Consider the following 20745-nt stretch of genomic DNA (forward strand, 5'->3'; position numbering starts at 1 on the left):
TTCATGTAGAGAATCAGAATCGTAATCGACTATTTTTCTCAGGAGCCTCGCTCTTCTGTGTTGTTTACATCGCCGGGACACTTCGACGGGTGAGAAGACACACTCCAAACATTAGTTGGATACTGTGTGTTGTTGCTATAGTTCTTTTATCTTAACTTGGCCTACGTTTTCGTCCTTCAGCAGCGTATTTCACGTAGTTCAATGAGAGTAAAAACAATACTACAACTCTACTTGCTTTCCATAGCACTTCTACACTACCCTCATCATATTCTAGTATTAAAATATTATTACAGTTCAATAATGAAGACGGAGAGGCAGTAATTTTAGACCAGGTCAGAGTAAAACGGCTATAGTACGGTTTTGAATTCAGGGACCATAACTCTAACCATGCGAGAGGACCTCCCAAGGTTGAAAAGAAAAGAAAAAAAAAAACGTTTAGCTGCACACAGAATAAGCCATCATGGTGTAGGGGTTACTTTTCGCCAAACAACCAGGTATTTCCCTAAACTGAATGACATCACTGGCCGGCGACAAGTATTGCTGGGAAGTGTAAATTACTGTAACCTGGGAAATGAAAGAGCACGCCTGCAAAGGAGTACAAAAGCAAGCAAACAGCTCACGGATGTCTTGGTCTTTTCCAGCCCGTTTGTTATATGGTTCGGCTTCGTGTATTTACCAGTCTGTATAAAGAACCGTACACCAGAAGGCTCCACCCACTGACCACTCCCTACAACCCAAGCACGCGGGAAATGAAGACCACCGTATAGTATTAACGCTCAAGGATAGTTTTCAAGGCAGGATTGATAGCTACAGACTTTCTTCAATACGATACAACCTACAGTATCGTATAGGACAATAAAAGCATGACGGTATTGAGCCGGAGCTCGTTTTATCATGTTTTGCGCGCGTGCATGTGTGTGTGTGTGTGTGAGAGAGAGAGAATAAATCAGCTTGTATTATTTCGCCACGTACATTTTTGCTAATGATTTAAAGCTATGTATCTACCCAATACTGACTGCTTGTTTCAAAAGATACCGGTATCTCACAAACTGTAATAAAGGTACCCGGTATTACTGTCCGAGAACATCAAGGTCTGTAGGTCCTATTCCAAGATGGATTACAGCAGGATTCTGAATCATACGGTACGAGTTGAATATTATAACCGAAACAGTGAAAATCTGCGGCATTAACAAGCCTCGAAGACTACTCCTAGAGCCATCACCACGCACACACACACACACACACAGAAAGAGAGAGAGGGTGGGAGGCAGCGAAAGGTTCAACAACAAAAATAACAATATAGACAACAGCTCTCCTTCAATAAATAACACTCACTAAAGACAACAGTTCACGAAATGGGTGTTAACCATAAAAATGAAAGCTAATAAAGACAACAGGTCTCCTTCACTATAAATAAAATTATAACAGTTCTCCGTGAACTTGGTGTTAACCATGAAAATGTGAGGGAACACTTAAAAAAAAAAAAAAAATCCACTTACTCGTGAAACGGGTGTCGTCATAGGAAAATACTGAGGCGACATGAAGGTTATGAGTCAAAGGTCAACATCACAGCGCCCCAGTTTGTATGATTCCACTCAACACACCACCGACTGAAAATATCATCTCCGTATCGTATCTGTGGTTTCTGCACTGCTTCACTTACCTCTACAACCTTCCGACTGTTATTTATTTATGTATTTATTTATTTATTCATTATTTTTTACTTATAATTTTCTCTTTCTCAACCAGAAACCGGCCACACATGCTTAGGGGAATATAGAAACTGAGGACAGAAAAAATATTTATGAAGTGGTAGAGGGCTTCGAACCCGCACCGGCCCAGCCCTCACGACTACAGCGGGTTACATTATCAAGCCATGGTCACCCTCTACCATTAGTCATGTGTTTATATATCATAGCTTCTCCTTTAGTGACCCGTTTACGTTTTCTGTTTTACCTCTTACCACACCACCTTTACATTTTCTGTTTCGCGCCTCTTCACATCGCACCCTAACAAGCAGTCGTTTTGTTTTGTTTTTTGGCTTCTGCATTGACCATTTCGGCACAAGCTCCAATATACCAGGGAATGTTGTCACTGAAGGCCAAGCATGAATGTGTAGAATATGACAAGTATAAATACCGTAAATGGCAAATGCAACAATATACGAAGTGAATATAGCCTATAAAACCTATCGTAGTATCTCCGGTGTCTCTTGCTTTTTCGATGTCTACTTTCCTGTAAAACAACTAATTTATGCCAGGATATAGCATTCACCTTCTCATTTTTTCCTGACGATGTCAGCCTACAGGATTCATGGGGACCGTGAAGGAAGAGGTGAGCCTGTTCAATCTTCAGTACTACCAGAAGTCTATAATAAACTGAATAAAAATCATCTGCTGGCTGTCAACATCTCTCTGTCTATCTATTGCCAGACGCCTTAATCCCGGAAGGCGTGTCCACAAACAAATCGCCTTCATGTCGCCGTCCCCCGCCATTTCACTGCCCTGCTCCCAGCTCACACCCCCCTCTCTCATATACCTCTCCACTCCATCCCTCCATCTCATCGTCGGCCTCCCTCTCCCCCCCCCTCCACCTAACTCACATACACTCTAATCGCCAGTCTCTCGCTCTCCATCTTCCCCATATGGCCAAACCACCTCAATGTTTTTGTTCTAACGCTTTCTATCACATTCACATCCACACCACAACGCTCCTTCACTTCTTCATTTGACAGTCTATCTCTCCATGTGACTCGACATACTCCTCTCAAATAACGCATTTCCACTGCTCACTCTTGACTTGTGTCCCTCCAACAAAGTCCATGCTTCACTTCCATACGTTACAGTTGGTATCACAATACTGTCATCCAGCGACTTTTTTACTTCCATTCTCACTTCCCTGTTTCTTATCACAGCTTTCAAAGAACCAGCAACCTTTCTTCCTTGTTGTACCATCTCAAGCACTTCACCCTCTAAACTTCCATCTTTACTCATCACACTACCCAAGTACTTAAAAGCACTCACATTTTCCATTTCCTCATCATCCAACCTCACTGTACATTCAGTGACGTCATTTATCTGGAAGACAATAACTTTACTCTTCCCTACATTCACCTTTAGATTCCGTTTCTTACACACACTCTCCCAAATTCATCACCAAGCCTTGCAGCTCCTCTTCGTCTTCATTTAACAACACTGTATCATCTGCAAACAACAGTACAGGGAATTTCCAAACACTGCCCTCCCTCATTAGGGCCGCTCCATCATCCACGGCCATAAATTGTATCCCTTTTATAACCCCATCCATATACAGTGTTACGGAACAGAGAAAGATAATGTACACTTTAAGTGAGAATACTAAAAATCACTACTGTCCCGTAAAGTTCCAGGTTCAAAACAAAAAAGTTAGGTAAAATTACAAGTTAAAGTTTAATGCTCAAACTAACAACAAAACATTCAGAACTCATAAGGATAATGTAATGGCAAAAAACAGGTTAAATATATGGTTAACTGCAATAGCCTCTATTAACACGAAATTAGCAAGAGTAAATTTATCTAAGTTAGCCCTGATAAAATGAAAATACACTGGGTAATGCTCAGTAAATGCAAGATAAATTATTACAGATACAAAATAATATTAAAACTGGCTGACAAAATGAATCCTACATAAATTACAAAAAAAAACTCACTAGGCCTACAAATCAACACCTTATGCTATACAAGGAAAAAATGCAATAACAGTTATACTCAAATTACACAGCTGCTAGATGGTTGGAGACTTCCGGAGTACTCACAATAATAATAACGGTACAGGGGAGGACAGAGATGTGAACAAAATGAGGAGCAGATCTAAGTGGCAATGATGCAGAGACTGAGCTCATTATATAGGGGCCAGCAGAGCTTGATACAACTTGTAAGAAGGACGCGCAAATGAAGCCATGGGGACAAAGAGCTGAAAATCCCGCACTGAACAACAGAAAGGACGACTTACTCTACTATAATGGTAGAAGGGGGGGACTGAGGCAGAACACGCTCGTGATCAAACATGCAGCATACTGTGCGTTAAAATTACACAAAGGATGATGAAATCATAGGCTATGTAACAACAGATTTAACAACCATGGAGACATGACACATCCGTTTCAATCCAATCTTCAAATAGAAAAATTCACTCATCTCACTGTCAGCACGCACTGCAGCCTTTGCACCCTCATACATACTCTTCACAGCATTCAACAACTTCCCATCCACTCATATATTCTTAATACTTCCCCAGGTCCTTGTCTATCCACCCTGTCATATGCTTTCTCCAAATCCATGAAGACCTCATACAACTTCCTTCCCTTCTCTAAACACTATTCCTTAGAATGAACATCTGAGCTACACAAGACCTTAAAATGAATACCGTATCTGATCTAAACAACCTCTTCCCTTCCTAAAACCTCCCTTTTCTTCTACTGATTCCTCTGTTACTTCCCTAACTCTGTCAATAAGTGTCCTATCATAAACTTTTCCTATTACACTAAGACAAATGCCCCTATGATTACCACACACTTCGTTTTTCCCTCTTCCTTTATACAGGGGAATAATTATACCTGACTTTCAATCCTCCGGGACTCTACCTTCCTCCCAGGCCAATCTGCTCAACTTTCACATCCATTCTACTACTATCTCTCCCCCATGCTTCAGCATTTCACCACATTCTTCATTGCTTCCACAACTTCCATCCTTTTCATATGCCACCTTCTTCCAGCCATTCCCCAGCCACTTACATTCGCATTACTTTCAATCTCTATGTTCAACAATTCCTTGAAGTGTTCTCTCCATCCGCTCAGTTACCAATCTATCATTTTTATCTTTCACTCCCAGACTATATTTTATCACCCTGTCTAGCTCTTTTTACCTCTTTCCAGAACATTTTCTTACATTCCTTCCACTTTACACTCAAATTCCTTCCAAATTCCTCATCCACTCTCTTCTTACTCTCTCTTATTAATTTTTTCACCTCTCTCTTTCTCTCTACATATAACTCTCCCTTCCATCTCTCAACTTTTTCCACGCCCCTGTTTCTCGTCCGCTTACTATATGCTTTTTTCTTTTGTTACACAGCCTGTCTCTTCATTCTACCATGCTGTTCCTTGCACCTCCTTTCGTCTTCTCTTCACCCCACGCATCACCTTACATGCTGCACAGGTTTCTTCTGCGAATATCTTGCACACACCCTCCACGTCCCCCATCTGATCCGAATCATACTCATCCAATCGTTCCTCCATTTCTCTCTTATATTCTGCCTTTTTTCTATCCCTTGCAACCTTTCTATCCTCCCTGTATAAATTACTTCTTCATATCCTACCCTTCTTCTATCCCTCCATTTCATTTGAACCTTGACTTTCGCCACCACCATGTGGTGGTCAGAAAGTCCACTCCCCCAACCTCTATATGCTATTTCATCCATTACACACCTTCTCATTCTGTCATCCACACACACGTATAATCAGTCATTGCCTTCCGTTCATTCAGTTCACCATCCACTCTTATCCTCGCTCGCCACGTATACCTATGGATCATTTTGTGTCTAAAGAGGGTATTGGCTATCACCAACTCCCTCCCTGCACAACTGGCCACTAGAGCACTGCCATTCTCATCCACTTCTGCAGGCACACCCAACTAACCAAATGAAAACATTAAAAAAAGTCATCACACTCAAGGGGTTTCTGTCGATAATTCCTAACCTAGTGACGGATCCATAAAGGAAGTCATGGGGGCCCTGCGTCCCTCATTTTTAGCTCGGCCATATTCTGTCTTGGACGCCAAAAGCATTTTTTTTTTTAACAGAACATACAACAAACACATGACCAGCAATAAACCTAAAAAGAATTACAGCACATAACGGATGGAAGGGGTTTAAATTAATGCATGTCGACTGCACAAACATCTTTACGGCAATCAACTTGCGCTGAGTCAATTTGCTCTTGACTACAACCCACATATCGTCGGCTTACACCGAGCACAGTACTGTACCTACTTATCAAGTCTGATTCTCGCACCAGTCGAATAGGTGACTTGGTTTGTTTCACCCGTCTATCACAAGGGTCTGATTATTCAAAACGTGCCTTCAATATTTCTTTCTTTCTTTTTTATTTTTTTTAATACTTCGTAGAACGTTTAGCCTACAATGAAATGCGCACCAAGAAAATATGAATAAAAGGAATATGGCAAATATAATGCTGATTGTATTTCGCCGATTTTGGATTTGAAAAAAAAAAAAAAAAAAAACTATCAGAAAGAATATTTAAAAAAATAACTCGAAGAAAACAGTGAGGGAGCTGAGTCACGAGAGTCAACGAATTACAGTATTTTTTCACTATTTCCTGTGCAGAGACCGCAGACGTGTGTGTGTATGCGAGCAGGCAAGTGGCAGGGGATGATGACCATAATCTCGCATACCGCTACACCCACGTATTTTTTATAGCTCTAGCATCTGTTCCTAACCACAATCTAACGTACTGTACCAGTACAAACAGAACTATCCTCTGGAGCAAATGAACATACACTTAAAGGACTGTAGCCTACTGAGCAAAAGAGTGAGTCCGTTGCACCAAGCAGGTTTGCAGCGATTGGCTAATGCAATAAATGTTCGACATGCTGATGTTTTGGCTATTACTAATACGTGATAATAAAGATATGCAGTTTCTTCCTGTGCATTTAGAGGAACCATGGAAACTGCATACGGTACCCAATCCTGCGATATGTATGTCGATTTCTGTGTCCACAGTCCCCTATTTCTGATAATTTTAAAATTTGGGAGGGGGCCGATCCCCCCCCCCCCGCGCTCCAAGCATCACTGGAGGGTCATCCTCCCCAAATATCCCATTATGGATGAGCGCGCATGGTACGACATGTACTGTACACTACCGTAACAAGACCATATCTGCCCTCCTTTCACTATTTCTGAGAATGTTAAATTTGATCACGGGGTGCTGGCCTTCCTAATAATCATGGCTGCAAAAATAAATATAGTGGAAAACCTTCCAAGTAACCAGACGAACTCCCGTGGGAAGTTTCATTCCCATCAAATAGCCAAATAGGAGTTAAAAAGCTCACACACACACACACACACACACACACACACACACACACACACACACACACACACAGTGAGTGGGCCACTCGTACTTTTCTATGTGCAATTATATATGGATATACGGTACACGTAATAAAAATATTTACTGTACACTATGGTCCTACCCATATGACCCGGGAAGGCTGGTCATTCCCAGGGGACAAGTGGTCACTCCTCTCCGTTCTCTCTCTCTCTCTCTCTCTTTGAAACAGGAGCGTAATTCCCCAAGATTTTTTTTATATACACAAATTTCCGACATTTCCGACTTTGATATGGCCAAAATATCATCTGAACCACCACCACCACTACCGCTATAGATGACTACCACAACAACTACTATCATCACAACCATTATCATCATCGCAAATATCACTGCCATAACCATCACAGCAACCACTACAACTATACCAACTATACCACTATTACCATCACCACAACCAATATTACTACCAGTACCACAGCTACCCAGAAGGCACCACAAGCACATTACAACCACTAGCATAACTACCACCACTGCCATAACTAACACCACCACCATCACAACCGTTACCACCACCAATCACAACTCTCACTGCCACTATCACAACAGCTACCATAATCACACCCACTACTACCAACACCATCAGCTTCACAACTACCGGCATAACCATCACCACAACCACACTCACAACTAACACCACCACCACCCACCACCACCACAACCAGCACCACTCTTGTCGCGCTCCCTCCTTTCAAACGCCTGGAGAATTTTATATAATCACGTAGAGAGAGAGAGAGAGAGAGAGAGAGAGAGGAGAGAGCGCGATAAATCATAGTACTCAGAAACATAAACAAACACCTGATAGATTGTTTGTTATGAGTCGCTCTTGCTAATACAATGCTTATATTTGTGACGGGGAAACACAACGGTTGGTCATACACTATTATTATTATTATTATTATTGTTGTTGTTGTTGTTGTTGTTGCTACTACTAATTATTGTTGTGTATAATACGTCCGTCAGGGAGGCTGGAGGTGGCCTAATTATCGTGGCTTAAGTATTGTTTGTTTGGGTCTTGATGCCATAACACCGTCAAGTGTTGGCATAGACGAAATTTGACACACATAATGAAGTGTGTTTATTAGGATAAAACAATTTCAGCCAGATTTAGACCTGCCGATAAATGAAAAACGTTAAATTCTGACCAGACCTGTTGCATATTCACGATAATCACAATCTCAGTATGTAGGCACAGTTACTGCCATTGCTCGCTCGTGAGGAATGTCAGTTTTTCCAAAGCATGCGTCTTCATAACGAATAAAACACGTAAGATGGTTACATAACACCACCACCACAAATCCACCCCACCCCACCCGACCACCTCACCCTCCTAAACTGTTAGTGGATGTGACAGAAGAGTAGGATTTTTTTTTTTTCCTGGCTAACACCAGACAATTGATTTAAGTGATGGAAACTAACCAAGTAAATGAACTGAACCATTTAGGAAAGGGTGCTTCCCTCTGGTGAATAAAAAATACCTGGTGGTAGACAAAACAGTCATAGTGACCTAACCTTGTAGTCCATTATCGTTTTTTTTTTTTTTTTCGGGGGACACCCTAACTCCTCGAAAAACTGTAACAAGCGTTATTCCTCATTGGGATATTTATGTGCAGGCTTCATACACAGTAGGCGATTTAAAAAAAAAAAAGAAAAAAAAAGTAATTCTCCTGATAAAGGCCGTCTGCAGACACCATAGGGGAATATAAAGGGATAAAGTCATACGGGCGTGAGGAGGCACAGCTGGTGGAACACAAGATGGTCGTAGAGAACATCACTATGATGCAAGTTTGGTTATTTTACGGAGTGTTTTATTTGTTATTGTTACTGCTGTTGTTGGTATGGTGGGTACGGTCGGGGAAGACATGTGTTGAACAAATCACAACCCAGCTGCACTAACTTACACCTTTTTTGTGTCACTTATTATTGCGGGAGTAACATGATACCACTCCCTCTACCCTTACCCCTCCCCTACCCTCACCACACCCACCCTCCCACGCACTCAGCCCGAGAGGAAGGGGAGGTCCATTGGGGGGGAGGGTCAGTGGGCTTGACTGGGTAGAATATGCTTATGGTGGTTGTGTGTGTGTGTGTGTGTGTGTACAAACTTACGTCATATTGTCTCTCTCTCTCTCTCTCTCTCTCTCTCTCTCTCTCTCTCTCTCTCTCTCTCTCTCTCTCTCTCTCTCTCTCTCTCTCGTTTCAGTTCATAGATGATTTGAGCCTTCGTAATAATACAAATATATAACTAATTAATGTTCATGATTATAATAAATAAGACATAAGCAAACCTCCTGACAGGCACAGATGTCTCAAGAGTCATAAGTTATCATAAGTAACATTTATAACAGGTTACACAGCTGGTTACATAAGAGACAGCAGAGTGATAGTAAATGTGAATCATGTTCAAGGTAGCGCAGTACAGCGGGGATATACCAGCAAAACCTGTTCCCTTCACAACTTATAGCAACAGTAGTAACGTAGGAGTAAATAAATTCGAATAAAAATACCATGATGATGTTAATCCTTTTGGGTCTGGTGTTTCCCTCAGCTCAGCTAAATGACATCGTATAAAAGCAGATTAATCATAACTCTAGTATCAAAACAGCTCACTGGGTTTGTATCAAAACAGCTCACTGGGTAAAAACCGGTTGACGCTTTCTTACTGACAGAAACACGTTTCAAAAATGCAACAAGGCTGACAGAATGGTCATGCTGCTGATAAAGGTCATTCAAACCCACAGTCCGATTTTTTCTTTTTATAGGTTGGTGCCACACAGTTTTACTTAACCTAGGTAAAACATCTTTGAACTGTAGGGGTTAGTAACAGTCTCACGAATGCAAACATGCTACCAAAGTGACTTCTGAGAACACGCATTTACCCAGGCGCTTCCCTCTTTGTGTGTGTGTCTGTGTGTCTGTGTGTGATGAAGCTCGCCAGAGCGGAACTTTTCTCTCGGTGAAGTATTGTTCTCCGTATGTTTTCGTAACAATACAACTGACATTCCTTGCTCAGTCAAAACGAGTATCAGTTATTGTAAATAATTCGAGAAGGAAATGACTAAGCAAATGAGTAATAAAAACGTAAAATAAAAAAGTAAGTAAATTAAATTAAAAATCCTGTACGAAAGCACTTAACTCTTTAATATTTTTTCTTCTCTTCTCAGACGATCTCATTCAGTTAAAGCGAGGCCGCGCAGCAGAGTCGTGTTACCACATTCAGAACGTTCACTGCAGTCCTATTAGTAGTAATTAAGGCCACAATAAGGCTTACACATCTCTCTCTCTCTCTCTCTCTCTCTCTCTCTCTCTCTCTCTCTCTCTCTCTCGTTCCAGTCACTAAGCGTTTATTGGTGTGTGGAATGTCCGGTTGGGAGGGAGGGAAGACTGGAAGGGAGGGAAGGGGAGGGGAGGGGAGAGCGAGAGGTGGGGGAGGGGAGGTGGGGAATTAAGCAATGGTGGTAGTCGGACTGGTTAGGTGGGTGATTGTTGTTGTTTTGATGGTGGTGGTGGAAGATGGTGGTGTTGTTTCTGTTATGGTGGTGGTGATGGTAATAGGAATGGTGGTGCTGGGCATGGCTAAATGAGCTGTTGTTGTTGTGGTGGTGGTGGTGGTGGCGGAAGTTAATGTGGCTGTAGCTGGAATGGTTAGAAGAGCTGTATGATGTGGTGGTGGTGGTGGATGTGGCTGGGACTGTGGTTGCGATGATGGTGGTAGTTACAGATAAACTGTTGCTGTTGTTCTGGTGGTGGTGATGGAACTTGCTAGGTAGGCATTTTGTTACTGTTACTGTCACGGCGATAAAGGTGGTGGCAGTGGGGGTAGCTGTATTTTTGTTACTGATGATGACAAAAACGACGATCATAGTGACTGGTGATAGTGGTGACTGTAAGGGTGAAAATGATGGTGGTGGTCAAACAATGTGGTTTTTCCACATTTTTTTCTAACCAGGCGTATTAACTGAGTACTGGAGGAATGCAGTACTGCCACTACATCAACACAAGCCAACCACACTCATACCACCACCACCAACAACAACAACTCCACACAACTACCATACCACGACCACCACCACCAGTTCCACACAACGACTACCACACCACCACAACCACTACCACCACCACTACCATACCCGCATAGCTACAAATCACCACAAAAACCATTACCACATGCCAACCACACCCACGCCACCGCCAATTCCACCACAACCACTACCACACCACCACCACCGCCAATTCCACAACAACCACTACCACACCACCACCACCGCCAATTTCACCACAACCACTACCACACCACCACCACCAAAACCATTACCACTACCATACCACCACTACCACTTCCGCCACAACCACTACCACTTGTACCATCACCACCACAACCACTACCATACTACAGCCACACCATGCTAACACGACAAACATTCCCCACACAACCACGATTTAACCACAATCATGATTACAACTGTCCAAACATCAATCACCTCCACAACCTTTATCAAAACTACCAACAAACACAACCACATTCCCTACCACAACTATCACCACCACAATAACTTAGTAATCACAACTATTATAAAAACTACCACCAATACAACCACATTCCGTACCACAACTGTCATCACCAAAATAACCACCACTACAAGTGCTACCACCAACGCCACCACGAGAACATGTACTACCAGCATCATCCCTACCACAATAGAACAAAACTACCACAACTACCACCATCACGCCAGGCACACTATATAACTCTTCCATCTAAAATCCCAGGTTCCCTTGTGTGTCCCGGGGGTAAAGACGTCTGTGTGACCTTTCTGAGATCCTGGGGAATGCATCGTACCAGACTGCGCTGTGGCTTGACCTTTTATGGAATCGATAATGGGGTGGTGTAGCTGCTATCGCCACACCTACACCGTAAAGTATAACAGGCACTACATTCACTACTGGAACTCACCATAAGCACTGTATTCACTGTCCATGCATTATTATTATTATTATCACACTCTACACTCACACTCATTTACAACACATAAATCATCTACTCCCCCTCAATTCAAAACAGTACCCGGAACATCATATTCACATTAGTCACCACATATCACCACACGCTCAACCACATATGAACCGCACCTAGCCTACACCATAATCAGCACATACATCGGAACATGAAATTCACAGCATATTCATCTCGACTCACCACATACTCATCACCCGCATATTATATCCTGCACAGCAAGTTACTGCACATGGAACATACTCATCTCAGAAATTCATCACATACCACAGCATCCTACTCACCACAGAGAACTTACTAACGCTTCACAACATACGCATCACTCATTCATCACCTTCACCATATACTATATCCTTGTGCCAAACATATTTTTAAATGGTTAAAGCTCTATAACTGATAAACTAGTTTTGTAGGGAAAGACGAGAATCAACGAGTTATTATTCAGTCCTATGAAAATACAATTAGGTTAGAAAACCCATGAATTCTCTCTCTCTCTCTCTCTCTCTCTCTCTCTCTCTCTCTCTCCAGGACAAACAAGAAAAGCCAAAACAAGGGTGAACGAGGTGAACAACAGTGTTATTTCTCTCTCTCTCTCTCTCTCTCTCTCTCTCTCTCCAGGACAACCAAGCCAAAACAAGGGTGAACGAGGTGAACAGTGTTATTCCTCACACGTTTCTACTCTCCCCATTAGCACACCAATAAAACAGTACGATTCCTTGCCCTTGCCTATGCTGCGTTTCTCCAGCTAAATTAAATTGCATGACGCTGCCTACTTGCGCGCGCGCGCGCGTGTGTGCGTGTGTGTGTGTGTGTGTGTGTGTGTGTGTGTGTGTGTGTGTGTGTGTGTGTGTGTGTGTGTAAAACTCGCTTTAACTCCTTCATTGCAAGCAGTTTCTCCCAACTTTTAAAAAAATCGTCTGTACTGAAAGAATTTGAGGAACTGCTTAATTCAGTCACAATACAAACGTTCTTTCGAAGTGAAATTAAATTTCCTGGAGGTAGCATGACTGAAATTAAAATGGCGACATTGTAGTAAAAAAAAAAAAAAGTAAATGAAGACTGCTTAACTCTTTCTTCACTAGAGTTTTCCTTACCTAAAAATGATCGGCTGGTGGTGGCAGGAATAAAATAACAGAGAGTTCTAGTGGGGAAGGGATTATTGCCTCATAAACTCATTTCCTCTCGCCTATCGGTCCGTCAGCTTCTGGGACTTCCACACAAGCCCATTTCCTTCAACAACACATAACGAGAGAGAGAGAGAGAGAGAGAGAGAGTTAAGGATGTCATATTCTCTCTGGTAACTTTTCATAGCGATTTATTATGCATGTTACATTTTTATATTACCATCGTCCACACTGCACCTTCATATTACCTTACCGTACCTTCTTGGCTGTTTGCATCTTTTTAACAACATACATTACATTAGTAGAACACAAGAGGATACTAAAATGTAACAGAGTAAATCGCAAAGGAAGAGGGCTTACTAAATTTTAAAGTGTAACAGATAAAGTAAACCGCTAAAGGAGAGGGATTATGAAATTTCCTAAACCAAAGAGAACACGGCCTTCAGTCCTTGTCTTATTATTCACGGTATTCCTTCTTCCCCTTCCCGGAAACCTGACATTACTCTTCCTGATAAATCCGCTGCCAGAATTCTTTACCCCGACACACTGGCTGCCTCCATACAGGGCTCTTATTCATCCGTGTGTGTGTGTGTGTGTGTGTGTGTGTGTGTGTCGGAGTGTTCACCGTATCAGCTTCTGTAAACAGCTGAAGACAGACATCACGTCTCAATCTTCCTCCTCTCAGAAACTAACTTCTCTTTCTACGGGGGTAAAATACAACCTCCAATAACCCTTTCATTACCACGTGGTTATCATGAATAAAATCGCTTGGGAGGCAGCAGAAAAAAAAAATGAATAAAATAAAACATTCCTCGGTTTGAAAGATTTAGAAATGTAAAACACTTCTGGGGTTGAATGGGTTTTGAATTTACAGCCCGCACGCAAGGGAACAACACATCATCTGTTCACACTCATCGAGTTTGTCTAACGTTCTGAATCCTCGTAAAGCTATGAATAACAGTTAAGACGCCAACCTGCCAGCATTGTGTCTTGCTTTCTGTATTTCCGATTCCTCACCAAACAACAAAGAATATAGTTCCTACCCATACTCTTCTGTTGTATGTTTCGTATTACTGTTACATAAGAATTGGCTATGTAAATCCTTCCACTGCCAAAGTCGTGACAGAAGTGAAGCCCAACTTTTGCTTGTGGCTGTATCTTACACAACTGGCTAATTACGTACATGTTTTCTTCAATCTATTTTCCTCCCCACCAATCTTCTAAAAGCGATGGGTTTGGGTGTCTCGAAATACACGAATCTTGAATCTGGGGCCTGTATTAGCGACTTACTTTTTTATATGGATGTTTAATATCCTTTTGTACGTTATCTGTGCACAGTGTAGCGATACTGGAAGGACTGATATAAGAGCAGGCAACAGAAAAGATGTTAGGGAACTTCATTAACCGACGAGAATACGTGCCTGGGTCTCATTTGTTCAATTTTCTCCGGAAGAACGATGCTTGTAAGCTTAAAACCTTGGTTTTATCTTTGCATAAAACACACACACACACACACACACACACACACACACACACACACACACACACACACACACACACACACACACACAGTCCCCCCCCTCTCTCTCTCTCTCTTGGTGGTATAGGGGTGGAAGCCCCTACAGGACTAGGAAAATGTCTTTTTCAAGGATATATCATCAGGGTGATCCTTGTGATGATATGCCGGCACTCTTAACAGGATTTATGGTTAAAGCTAATAGGATACTATTCGCCATAATGTATAAGGGTGAGCTGATTTGTTTTCGGTTCGTTCAGATACATATTCATTACTATCATTTTCATGTGAATAACTATGAACATGAGATTTTAAGCATACAAAGTACTTATGTGGATTACTGTTGTATATACTCATACATTCGTGCACCCATCTCGAGGTTTTCCGGTTTAGAGCCGCCGGCCACCTACAGGTACTGTACCTTTAAATGTATGGCATTGTGCAACCTAGCCTTTGATCCATACACATCATCAGAGATAATATGCAACTCAATGTCTATACAACTTCCTCACCCACTTTTTTATTATTCCAAAATTTATGTGTAATTGTCAGGACTCTACAATATCATAAAACATGCATAGGTATTCTAAAGGTTAAATGAAAGTCATAGGCTAGAGGCCGAAAGAAATGTGTTAGCAAAATTCTCTCTCAAGAATGCCAGCCAGCAAAGTGTGACCGGAAGCTACCATACAAACACACACACACAGGCTTCTAGAACATTCGACAATTGTATTGCCCATGTGACCGAACTTCTCATATACAGAAGGAAACTGGAGAAGAAACCAGGAGTTACGAGGCTGGAGAAGAAAGAGCGAGAAGGGGGACGGTGGGCTGCAAGAAGTTAGCAAGTACCGTATATAAACGCTCTTGTGTAATACGCTCAAAGTTTATCTTGAGCTTTCCCTTTTGAAGAGAATAAAACTACTATCAACCCCAGACTCATCTTTAACTTCTCCCGTCATCAACTACAAGTGAACTGGGGTTGTCTCTCACAAGTCTGCTCACTGTTACCTGCGGCTCGGCTACGACTACGATTTAATTAATTACAAGTGATATATTATTTTGGTGGCAGCGCTGGGATGATTGGATTCCCAGAGTGGAAGATTCAATTAATGGAGCAATTAATAAATCTATAGGAGACACACCACATTTCATTATATAAGGAACAGACAGAAAATTACCTTACGAAATTCTAGACAGTGAAAATTTACCAGTATATAATTATGACGATTATCCTAAGCTCCGTTTGCGTGAATTCCATTATATACACAAAAGGGTGATGAAACAATTAGCGATGACCATGGAAGAAATGGCGAAGTCATTCAATAAAAGGGCAAAAGAATCGCCTATCAGCTTGGAGACACTGTCTATGGTATCATTCACACTAGAAACAATAAACTATCACCGAAATTTTAAGGCCCATACAGAGTGATTAAGAAGACTGCAGACAAGGTAGTAATTAAGTCATTGTCGAGTGGCGAGGAAAAACAAATTCATGTTGACCATTTAAAAAAGGTCCCAAGAAATTTAGTTAGCAAATATGCAACCTCGGACACAACCGAAACATCGAACACTATCGGTGAAAATAAACTAGAGGATATCAGTACATACTAAAATAAATTAAGATCGCATAAGACACACAAACATAGGTGCAACTGTTGCTACAATGCCACAATACAGCATTTACATGAGCTAGGTACCATATCGATTTAAACTCCTTCTACAAGTGAAACAATGAGCAAGGATAGTTTTCCACAAGCCAGTTGTAATGCACATCATCACTATCATCGACCACAGCATGACTTTATTAGCTTTTTTTTTTTTTTTTTTTTTTTTGGTAGGTAACGATGAGGGAACTTATACCATGGATTCTCCTCTATATAGCATGAGGATATGCTCACTTAGACCCTCAACATACAGTAAGGCAAGGATGCCTCATAGCTCAACGGCCTCAACATCAGTCGTGAAAGATATCATGAGTACTGAAATTAGTTTGGACTTCTTATATGAATTACCTGCTTATTTGGAGAATATTGCCAAGCCACTGAGGAGACGACTTTATGATAGGAAGTTTTATTTCAGAAGCTCATAACGTCTATCTATCTATCTATCTATCTATAGCCCGACGCCCTAATCCCGCAAAGGGTGGCCGCAGACAAAACGCCTCCAAGTCGCTGTCACCCACCATTTGATTACCCTCCCCCCAACTCACCTCCCCCATGTGCTTGTGTTAATTTACTAATTGTGCATTGCATCTGACATTTCACGTACATTGTATTTGACGTTCTAGTGCAAGCTGCATCCCCTCACCCCGTCCTCCGGCATCCTGTAGATCAGCCCCCACAAAGGCTTCCCAGTTGCGTCACATCCTGCTCAGTCACCCTTCCCTCCCTCGCTCACCCGCACAGAAAACGGGGGTCCGCCATGCTGCTGCACCCTGTTTCGTGACCACCACTTAATTCTCATACCACCCAATTGTCACACCCTTATTTTTTGTACTCAGTTCCTCATCCTGAAGTCTCAGCTCTAATATGCTTTAATCGTCTTTTTTGTTGCTATTCCATCCATTTTAACCCCTTCAGTCCAACAGCGCATTTTTAGTCTCCCGTTCATACACCCAAACGCGGGGAAGGGATTATTAAAGGAAGGAGAAAGACTTAAGGTATACTCCCCCTGTTATTGTTCTGTAAGCGGTACCACGATGCATAACAGAAGTGCTGGCCGGTTGGGAACCACAAATCTGCTCAGCCTACCCAAACATACAGTCAAACTGCTATTTTTCTATGCGTATATACAGTTTTAAGGCGTCTGGCCATAGACAGATGACCATTCCTAATCGTTTCATTATGAATATGGCATTTACAGTTGAGAGAAATCCTAGTATACCACTGGGCATTATTCGGGTAAAATATACCCTACTGTATCTCTTATACAACGTGAAATACACAGAGATATTGGTAAAGACGGTACATGGTGTCTGGCTGACGGGAATATGAGCCATCTGATACGCAGGAAGGAAAGACGGAAGGTATGATGGAGGAAGAAAGGAAGGGTGGGAGGGAGGAAGGATGGATGGAAGACAGAGGGAACACACACACACACACATACACACAGCAACATGATACCTATCCCAGTCCACAAGAACACAGTGACGTCTATCAGAGAGAGAGAGAGAGAGAGAGAGAGAGAGACCAAAAACAAATCTTGCTTATAATATTGACAAATGACATCAAAGCATCAATAAACAACGCAGCTACCAACACCAAAGAAATACCAGATAACAAAGCTACTAATACCAACATTAACAAAGACAGCCGACCACGATACCATTATGAAAAACGAGTTCAGCAATAATAAACATACCAGTAAGGAAGAAACGCCATCATCATCATCAGGAAAATCATGTTTCCACTGTCCACATGAAGGTGCGAATATCTTTTTTGGGGGAATATAAATCAGAGGATCAGGAAATTTCCAGCATCATCCCTCCCGTGCCACTGGAGCTACGAGGTTGCTTGCACCACAGAATAACACCGGTGGCTATCGGTGGGATCGCTACATTCTTAAGCCAATACATGCAATGGGGAAGGTGGCTTACAGTCCACCATCACTCCTGTCGACAAAATAAAGCGGGGAATACGTGGGTAAATATTCTCTGTCCCATATTCACAGGTAAGCTAGACAGTATGATTCAACCCTCACCACGATGACATCATTTAATACTTCATTCGGCAGTCGAGAGGCGCCTTCTGGTGGTGGCACTGGTATGATACGACGGTGGAGCTGCCCGGTCATACAAATGTCCCTTCAATTCCCTCTCCACTCCTCGAGAGGACTGCACTACAAGGGCAACTTCAGTCAACACTACCGGGTTCGTCTAGATGAGACTGGGGTTGCAACTACTAGGCTACTACTACTACTACTATTACTTCTGCTGCTACTACCACTATTACTACTACTACTACTACTACTACTACCACTACATTTTTATTTTTGCTACCATACCTTCAGACCATTTTCTTTGGCTCTAGGGATGCCTCGAAGTGAAACGTTTCATGACGTTATATCTAACCCTCCAGTTTTAAAAATCTCTTTTAAGCTGTTGTCTGGGACGGCAAGAATTAACTAAGACAATCATTGTTAAGGGATTACGACACGCAGGGAATAAGTGGGGTAGCTCTCTCTCTCTCTCTCTCTCTCTCTCTCTCTCTCTCGTTCAAAAGCAAGTACTCCCCCGTAATGCAATGCTAATGTCGGATAGTTAGGCAGTATCTTGTAATGACGGTAAGTCAGGTAGTTAGGCAGTATTTTGTAATGTTACATAATGGTACGGTGCCGTACTGTTACGTAGGCTGGTTGACGGAGGATATCAGGATACGGGGTAGGAAACAGGAACAAAAATACAAGGGAGGAGTGATTAAAAAAAGGTGGGGGGGGGGAGGAAAACGCAGAGAAGAAAAGGAAAGAATGGCAAGGAGAGAAAAAGCATGCAGTTAAAAGAATTAACAAATGGAAAAAGGAAGGGATAGGAGGGGAAGGACAAGAAAGACAAAGTAAGGAAGGAGGGAAGGAGGAAGTGAGGAAGACGGGATGAAGAGAGAAACTGAAGGACAAAATAAACATGGAAAGGAAGGCACAGGGGAACTAAGATGATGAAGACAGGACAAAGAGAGATATGAAGGAAGGAAAGATTGATGCAGTGGAACAGAATAGGCCTACATGAAAATAAAGGAAGTAAACGATTGGAAAGGAGGGAAAGACTGGAGACAACGAATGAAATGAAGGGAAGGAATGAAGAAAAGGGATGAAAGAAAAATGGAAAGTGGGGATGGTTGACAGAAGGACGAAAAGAGGTGGTTAAAAAAAACGAAGAAAGGGAGGATGAAATACAAATGACAGGGGTTTGGAGAAGGGAATGAAGGACGATGAGGAAGAAAGATTGAATAAAGAGGAAGGGAGGGGATGCGTATGGAGACATGGATGAAAGAAGGGAAAAAGAAGGAAAATAAAGAAGGATGAGGGTTGAACGAAGTGGAGACAAAAAGATGAAGACGAAGGATTAATGAAATGAAAGAAGAAAATTAGAGATACCTTGCGGTAAAAATACAGAAGAGAAGGAAAGAGAAAACAGGGAGTAAAAGAAGGAAAAATGCGTAAGAGACGAAAGACAACAAAGACTTCGTTCATTTTCATTCACTCGTTTTCGGTTCCCAACAACATTTTTGAATATTTTCCACGATTTCAGGATTAACGTTTCAAAGTTTTACACTCAGGCAACAAAACATGTATATAAGAATCTACCTGAACCAAATTTATAACCAAAGAATGATGCAATAAGGGACTAAATTGAAGAAAATTGGAGCACTTACCCGCAGTGTGTCGAAGGCGTCGGTTTAAAATCCTCACATTATTTTCCACAGGTGTTCGGTTTTATTGCATTTCTTTCGTTATTTATCGTGCAAACTTCACCACACTTCGTTCACACTTGGCCAAAAACCCCGGCTATCTTGCGGTACCGTAATATTGGGGAAACACGGAGGGGTTGCAGAGAAAATAGAGAAAACGGGAGAAAATGGGCGGAGGTTAGTAGATGGAGAGGAGGGAACGGGAGGGAGGGAGGGAGAAGACTGAGAGAAAAAGGGAGGGAAGGCTTTGAAGTGGAGGGAGGAGGGGTTACCAGACGCCTCCTCCCTCTCTCACTCCCTTATCTCCCTCCTTTCTTACTCTTTCCTCCTGCCTGGAATTTTCACTCTGTACACAAATTCCGTTGAGAAGTGCTTGATTGTGGATGTTTGTGGCTCGGTGTTTTGAGCTTGAAGTTTTGGATGTTGTTTCGACCGTTGGTGCTTGGTCACGTGATTGCCCTAGGCGGTCAGGAGGAGGAGTTAAAGGGAGAGATGGAGGAGTACGAGGAGGAAGGGAGGAAACA

General features: G+C 42.1%; 1 protein-coding gene across 1 annotated transcript in view; it reads right to left on the minus strand.

Annotated features, from left to right (window-relative positions):
• The window catches only part of LOC145402075 (multicopper oxidase 3-like), a 63642-nt gene extending 43216 nt beyond the window's left edge, over window positions 1–20426 (minus strand). The window contains exon 1 of the mRNA XM_080274180.1: window positions 20186–20426. The gene's annotated coding sequence lies outside the window, so the exon portion shown is untranslated. The remainder of the gene's footprint in view (window positions 1–20185) is intronic.
• Between the last annotated feature and the right edge of the window lie 319 nt (window positions 20427–20745).

Source organism: Coenobita brevimanus, chromosome 57 (genome assembly GCF_032717465.1).
Source record: "Coenobita brevimanus isolate Jiangsu-jjx chromosome 57, ASM3271746v2, whole genome shotgun sequence".
Taxonomy (NCBI): Eukaryota; Metazoa; Arthropoda; class Malacostraca; order Decapoda; family Coenobitidae; genus Coenobita; species Coenobita brevimanus.